Raw genomic sequence first — 7,727 nt, forward strand, 5'->3', positions numbered from 1 at the left:
GTAGCCAAGTCCATCCTTAATTGAGGGGTGTCTACCGATCGTGTAGGCATCCCTTGCAAATTTTAGTTTATCAAATTCATTCTTGCTAGTCTTAAGTTGGGCATTAAGACTAGCCAATTCCTCAGTTAGTTTGGAAATTGAAACTAAATGATCACTACAGGCATCAACATCGAAATCTTTGCACCTAGTGCAAATCTCAACATGTTCTACACAAGATGTTGATTTACTAGATTTTTCTAGTTTAGTATTTAAATCATCATTTATGCTCTTTAAACTAGCAATTGAATCATGACATGTAGACAACTCACAAGAAAGCATTTCATTTCTCTTAATCTCTAATGCAAGTGATTTTTGTGCTTCTACAAACTTGTCATGTTCTTCATACAACAAATCCTCTTGCCTTTCTAAAAGCACATTCTTATCATTCAAGGCATCAATCAATTCATTGATTTTGTCTATCTTAGATCTATCTAAGCCCTTGAATAAGCATGAATAGTCTATGTCATCATCATCACTAGACTCATTATCACTAGAAGAAGCATAAGTGGAGTCTCGAGTACTCACCTTCTTCTCCCTTGCCATAAGGCATGTGTGACGCTCGTTGGGGAAGAGGGATGACTTGTTGAAGGCGGTGGCGGCGAGTCCTTCATTGTCGGAGTCGGAGGAGCAATCCGAATCCCACTCCTTTCCGATGTGTGCCTCGCCCTTGGCCTTCTTGTAATTCTTCTTCTTTTCCCTCTTGTTCCCCTGTTCCTGGTCACTATCGTTATCGGGGCAGTTAGCGATAAAATGACCAATCTTACCGCACTTGAAGCATGAGCGCTTCCCCTTTGTCTTGGTCTTGCTTGGCTGCCCCTTGTGACCTTTTAGCACCGTCTTGAAGCGTTTGATGATGAGAGCCATCTCTTCATCATTAAGTCCGGCCGCCTCAATTTGTGCCACCTTGCTAGGTAGCGCCTCCTTGCTTCTTGTTGCCTTGAGAGCAAGGGGTTGATGCTCGTTGATCGGTCCATTCAAGGCGTCGTCCACGTATCTTGCCTCCTTGATCATCATCCGCCCGCTTACGAATTTTCCGAGTACCTCCTCGGGCGTCATCTTCGTGTACCTGGGATTCTCACGAATATTGTTCACGAGATGAGGATCAAGAACGGTGAATGACCTTAGCATTAGGCGGACGACATCGTGATCCGTCCATCGCGTGCTTCCGTAGCTCCTTATTTTGTTGATAAGGGTCTTGAGCCGGTTGTATGTTTGGGTTGGCTCCTCGCCCCTTATCATTGCAAACCTTCCAAGCTCGCCCTCCACCAACTCCATTTTGGTGAGCATGGTGATGTCGTTCCCCTCGTGAGAAATCTTGAGGGTGTCCCATATCTGCTTGGCATTGTCCAAGCCGCTCACCTTATTGTACTCATCCCTGCACAAAGAGGCTAGCAACACAGTAGTAGCTTGTGCATTTTTATGAATTTGTTCATTAATAAACATAGGGCTATCCGAGCTATCAAATTTCATTCCATTCTCTACGATCTCCCATATGCTTGGATGGAGAGAGAATAAATGACTACGCATTTTGTGACTCCAAAATCCGTAGTCCTCCCCATCAAAGTGTGGAGGTTTGCCGAGAGGAATGGAAAGCAAATGCGAATTCGAACTATGTGGAATACGAGAATAGTCAAATGAAAAGTTCGAATTGACCGTCTTCCTGTAGTCGTTGTCGTCGTCCTTTTGAGAAGAAGAGGATTCGTCGCTGTCGTAGTAGACGATCTCCTTGATGCGCCTTGTCTTCTTCTTCTTCCCATCTTTGCGCTTGTGGCCCGAGCCAGAGTCATTGGATTTGTCATCTTTTGGCTCGTTGACGAAGGACTCCTTTTCCTTGTCGTTGATCATGATTCCCTTCCCCTTAGGATCCATCTCTTCGGGCGATTAGTCCCTTTCTTGAAGAGAACGGCTCTGATACCAATTGAGAGCACCTAGAGGGGGGGTGAATAGGTGATCCTGTAAACTTCAAAACTTAAGCCACAAAACTTTGATTAAGTGTTAGCACAGTTAATGCCAAGTGGCTAGAGAGAAGATCTTGCACAATAGGATAATCACACGGAGTTCAACACAGAGAAGACACAGTGATTTATCCCGTGGTTCGACCAAGTACAAAACTTGCCTACTCCACGTTGTGGCGTCCCAACGGACGAGAGTTGCACTCAACTCCTCTCAAGTGATCCAATGATCAACTTGAATACCACAGTGTTATGCTTTTCCTTTCAATTTCCCGTTTGCGAGGAATCTCCACAACTTGGAGTCTCTCGCCCTTACACTTGAGATTCACAAAGAAATACGGAGTAAGAGAGGGAAGCAACACACACAAATCCACAGAAAAATGCGCACACACACGGCCAAGAATCGAGCTCAAAAGACTATCCCAAAGTTCTCACTAGAACGGAGCTCGAATCACTTAGAATGACAAACGAATGCGCAAAGACTGAGTGTGGATGATCAAGAATGCTCTAAGGTTGCTTGGTCTACTCCTCCATGCGCCTAGGGGTCCCTTTTATAGCCCCAAGGCAGCTAGGAGCCGTTGAGAGCAATTCCAGAAGGCCAAACTTGCCTTCTGTCGTCGGGTGCACCGGACAGTCCGGTGCACACCGGACACTGTCCGGTGCCCGATTTCCTTCCTTAAACAGCGCAGTCGACCGTTGCAGATGCGGGAGCCGTTGGCGCACCGGACATGTTCGGTGCACACCGGACAGTCCGGTGCCCCTTCCCGACCGTTGGCTCGGCCACGTGTCCCGCGCAGATCGTGCGGCCGACCGTTGGCCCGGCCGACCGTTGGCTCACCGGACAGTCCGGTGCACACCGGACAGTCCGGTGAATTTTAGCCGTACGCCGTCGGCGAATTCCCGAGAGCGGCCTGTTCGGCCGAGGCAGCCTGGCGCACCGGACACTGTCCGGTGCACCACCGGACAGTCCGGTGCCCCAGACCGAAACAGCCCCTTGGCTGTACACAGCCACCTTTTTCCTTTTCTTTTTCTTCCTGTTTCCAATACTTAGACAAGTATATTAGTACACAAAACCAATGTACTAAGACTTAGAAACATACCTTTGCTCTTGATTTGCACTTTGTTCATCAATTGCATAAATTCACATTTTAAGCACTTGAGTTGGCACTCAATCACCAAAATACTTAGAAATGGCCCAAGGGCACATTTCCCTTTCAGAAGCAAGTTGGTGTTCATCATCCACACAAGAACATCATGACGACCGACATGCCTCTAGAGCTACTCCACATGGATCTATTCTGCCCGATAGCTTACATAAGCATCGGCGAGAGTAAGTACTGTCTAGTTATTGTGGATGATTATTCTCGCTTCACTTGGGTGTTCCTTTTGCAGGATAAATATCAAACCCAAGAAACCTTAAAGGGATTCTTGAGACGGGCTCAAAATGAGTTCGGCTTAAGGATCAAAAAAATTAGAAGCGACAATGGGACGGAGTTCAAGAACTCTCAAATTGAAGGCTTTCTTGAGAATGAGGGCTTCAAGCATGAGTTCTCTTCTCCCTACACACCTCAACAAAATGGTGTAGTGGAGAGGAAGAATAGAACTCTATTGGATATGGCGAGAACCATGCTTGATGAGTACAAGACATCGGACCGGTTTTGGGTGGAAGCAATCAACACCGCTTGCTACGCCATCAACCGTCTCTACCTTCACCGAATCCTCAAGAAGACATCATATGAACTCCTAACCGGTAAAAAGCCTAATGTTTCATATTTTAGAGTCTTTGGTAGCAAATGTTTTATTCTTGTTAAAAGAGGTAGAAAATCTAAATTTGCTCCTAAGGCTGTAGAAGGCTTTTTACTTGGTTATGACTCAAACACAAGGGAATATAGAGTCTTCAACAAATCCACTGGATTAGTTGAGGTTTCTTGTGACATTGTGTTTGATGAGACTAATGGCTCTCAAGTAGAGCAAGTTGATCTTGATGAGCTAGATGATGAAGAGGCTCCATGCGTCGCGCTAAGGAACATGTCCATTGGGGACGTGTGTCCTAAGGAATCCGAAGAGCCTCCACAAGCACAAGATCAACCTTCATCTTCCATGCAAGCATCTCCACCGACCCAAGATGAGGATCAAGCTCAAGATGATGAAAATGAAGATCAAGAAGAACCACCTCAAGAGGAGGACAATGATCAAGGGGGAGATGCTAATGATCAAGACAAGGAAGATGATCAGGGTCCAAGACCGCCACACCCAAGAGTCCACCAAGCGATACAACAAGATCACCCCGTGAACTCCATCCTCGGCGATATTCATAAGGGGGTAACAACTCGATCTCGTGTCGCTCATTTTTGTGAACATTACTCTTTTGTGTTTTCTATTGAGCCATACAGGGCGGAAGACGCATTAAGGGATTTAGATTGGGTGTTGGCAATGCAAGAGGAACTCAACAACTTCACGAGGAATGAGGTGTGGCATCTTGTTCCACGTCCTAATCAAAATGTTGTAGGAACCAAGTGGGTCTTCCGCAACAAGCAAGATGAGCATGGTATGGTGACAAGGAACAAAGCCTGACTTGTAGCCAAGGGATATTCATAAGTCGAAGGTTTGGATTTCGGTGAAACCTATACACCCGTAGCTAGGCTTGAGTCAATTCGCATATTACTTGCCTATGCTACTTACCATGGCTTTAAGCTTTATCAAATGGACGTGAAAAGTGCCTTCCTCAACGGACCAATCAAGGAAGAGGTCTATGTTGAGCAACCTCCCGGCTTTGAAGATAGTGAGTACCCTAATCATGTTTACAAACTCTCTAAGGCGCTTTATGGGCTCAAGCAAGCCCCAAGAGCATGGTATGAATGCCTAAGAGATTTTCTTATCACTAATGGCTTCAAAGTCGGCAATGCCGATCCTACTCTCTTTATTAAAACAATTGCAAATGATTTGTTTGTATGCCAAATTTATGTTGATGATATCATATTTGGGTCTACTAACAAATCTACATGTGAAGAGTTTAGTAGGATTATGATTCAAAAATTCGAGATGTCTATGATGGGGGAGTTGAAGTATTTCTTAGGATTTCAAGTGAAGCAACTCCAAGAGGGCACCTTCATCAGCCAAACCAAGTACATTCAAGATATACTTACCAAGTTTGGAATGAAGGATGCCAAGCCCATCAAGACACCCATGGGAACCAATGGGCATCTCGACCTCGACACGGGAGGTAAATCCATAGATCCAAAGGTATACCGGTTGATGATAGGATCTTTACTCTATTTATGTGCATCTCAACCGGATATTATGCTTTCCGTATGCATGTGTGCAAGATTCCAAACCGATCCTAAGGAAGTTCACCTTAGAGCCATGAAAAGAATCTTGAGATATTTAGTTCATACACCTAAGTTTGATCTTTGGTACTCCAAGGGATCCACTTTTGATTTAATAGGTTATTCAGATGCTGATTGGGCATGGTGTAAAATTGATAGAAAGAGCACATCACGGACTTGTCAGTTCTTGGGAAGATCCCTGGTGTCTTGGGCATCAAAGAAACAAAATTCAGTAGCTCTTTCTACCGCCGAAGCCGAGTACATTGCTGCTGGCCATTGTTGCGCGCAATTGCTTTAAATGAGGCAAACCCTTAGAGACTATGGCTACAAATTAACCAAAGTCCCTCTCCTATGTGATAATGAGAGTGCAATCCGCATGGCGGATAATCCCGTTGAGCACAGCTGCACTAAGCACATAGCCATTCGGTATCACTTTTTGAGGGATCACCAACAAAGGGGGGATACCGAGATTGCTTATGTTATCACCAAAGAACAACTAGCCGATATCTTTACCAAACCATTAGATGAGAAAACCTTTACCAAACTTAGGAATGAGCTAAACATTCTTGATTCTCGGAATTTTGATTGACACTTTGCACACTTAGCTCATTTGTGTACCTTTGATCATATCTCTTTCATGTGCTATGACTAATGTGTTTTCAAGTCACTTCTTATGCTAAGTCATAGATTGAAAGGGAAATGGAGTCTTCGGCGAAGACAAGGCTTCCACTCCACTCTATCGGTATTATTTACCCTTCGCTGTCACTCCGCACCGCTCTCCACTTTGGTATAATCTTCACTCATATTCATTTGTACCATTGGGGAGAAAGTAAAGAAAAGGGCTCTAAAGACTCTGTTTTTGGCGATTAATGCCAAAGGGGGAGAGAGTATTAGCCCAAAGCAAAAGGACCGCACCACCGCGCCATTTTCAAAAAATTTCGAGATAAAGTTTTTAATGTTTTCAATTGGTATCTTTTAAATTAGTATTCCTCGAAGAAATTCTATCCCAATTGGTATCTATATTTTAAGGAGGGGTTTTTCAAAATTTGGTATCTAAAATATTTGACATTCTTTCAATTTGAAAAAACCCTCTTGAACACTAAGAGGAGAATTCCATCCAGGGGGAGTTTTGTTTAGTCAAAGGAAAAGCATTTGAAACAGGGGGAGAAAAATTCAAATCTTGAAAATGCTTCTTGAAATCTTATTCATATACCTTTGACTATTTGCAAAAAGACTTTGAAAAGAATTTCCAAAAGAACTTGCAAAAACAAAACAAGTGGTGCAAATATGGTCAAAATGTTAAAATTATCGTATCAAACTTATCTGCTTAGAGATGCTTTCATTTCAAAATAACTTATGCACATCTGTCAAAATGCAAACTAGTTACATTTCTACACTTTGTATTTGATGTGGTTTGTGTTGGCATCAATCACCAAAAAGGGGGAGATTGAAAGGAAAATAGTCTCAACATTTCCTATAATAGATTTTGGTGTTTGACGACCATCACAAACCTTGTGGACTAACCAGTTTGCCTAGTTGATCATTTCACAGATGCATAAGTTCATCTATAACTCTTCTAAGTCGACTGTCCGGAATACCGTAGATTAATCCGGACAGGATAAGCTTTTTAGAAAAAACAGACTAAGCGCGGACCGTCCGGGCCTTTGCGGCGGACCGTCCACGACACCAGGATGACCCTCGGACAGAACCAATGTAAAAATCCAAGTCTACACTATGGACCGTCCGGAGGAAAAGCAAGCACCGTCCGAGACCACGCGCGGACCGTCCGATAGGTGAGGAACCGAAAAACCCGAAGGTGACGAGTTCGGTAAAATGAATTATAGCGTCCTCGCGGACCGTCCGGGGTGCACGACCGGACCGTCCGCGACTGCCTTTATCTGACATCTGACGACGCATTAAATGCAAAATAGCCGTTGATATAGCCGTTACTGCTGACCGTTGCGTTTTTAGCCGTTGATGTGCAGGGGCGGACCGTCCAAACCAGGGGCGCGGACCGTCCGCGGTTGGCAGAATTGGAGCATTCCAATCCTCTACATTCAATACAAGAGCTAGAATTCCATTCCAAGACACAATCAAAGCTTCAATCTCTCCAAGTTCCACAATTGAGACAAGTGATCATTAGTGATTAGTGACTTGAGAGATAGAGTGATCTGTGTGTTATTTGTCGCTCTTGTCGCTTGGTGTTTGCAATCGTGCTTTCTTCTTCCTCATTCTTATTCTTCAAGTGACTTGTAATCAAAGCAAGAGACACCAATTGTGTGGTGGTCCTTGTGGGGTCTAAGTGACCCATTTGATTAAGGAGAAAGCTCACTCGGTCTAGGTGTCCGTTTGAGAGAGGGTAAGGGTTGAAAGAGACCTGGTCTTTGTGACCACCTCAACGGGGAGTAGG

The sequence above is a fragment of the Zea mays genome, chromosome 7 (genome assembly GCF_902167145.1).
Source record: "Zea mays cultivar B73 chromosome 7, Zm-B73-REFERENCE-NAM-5.0, whole genome shotgun sequence".
NCBI classification, from domain to species: Eukaryota; Viridiplantae; Streptophyta; class Magnoliopsida; order Poales; family Poaceae; genus Zea; species Zea mays.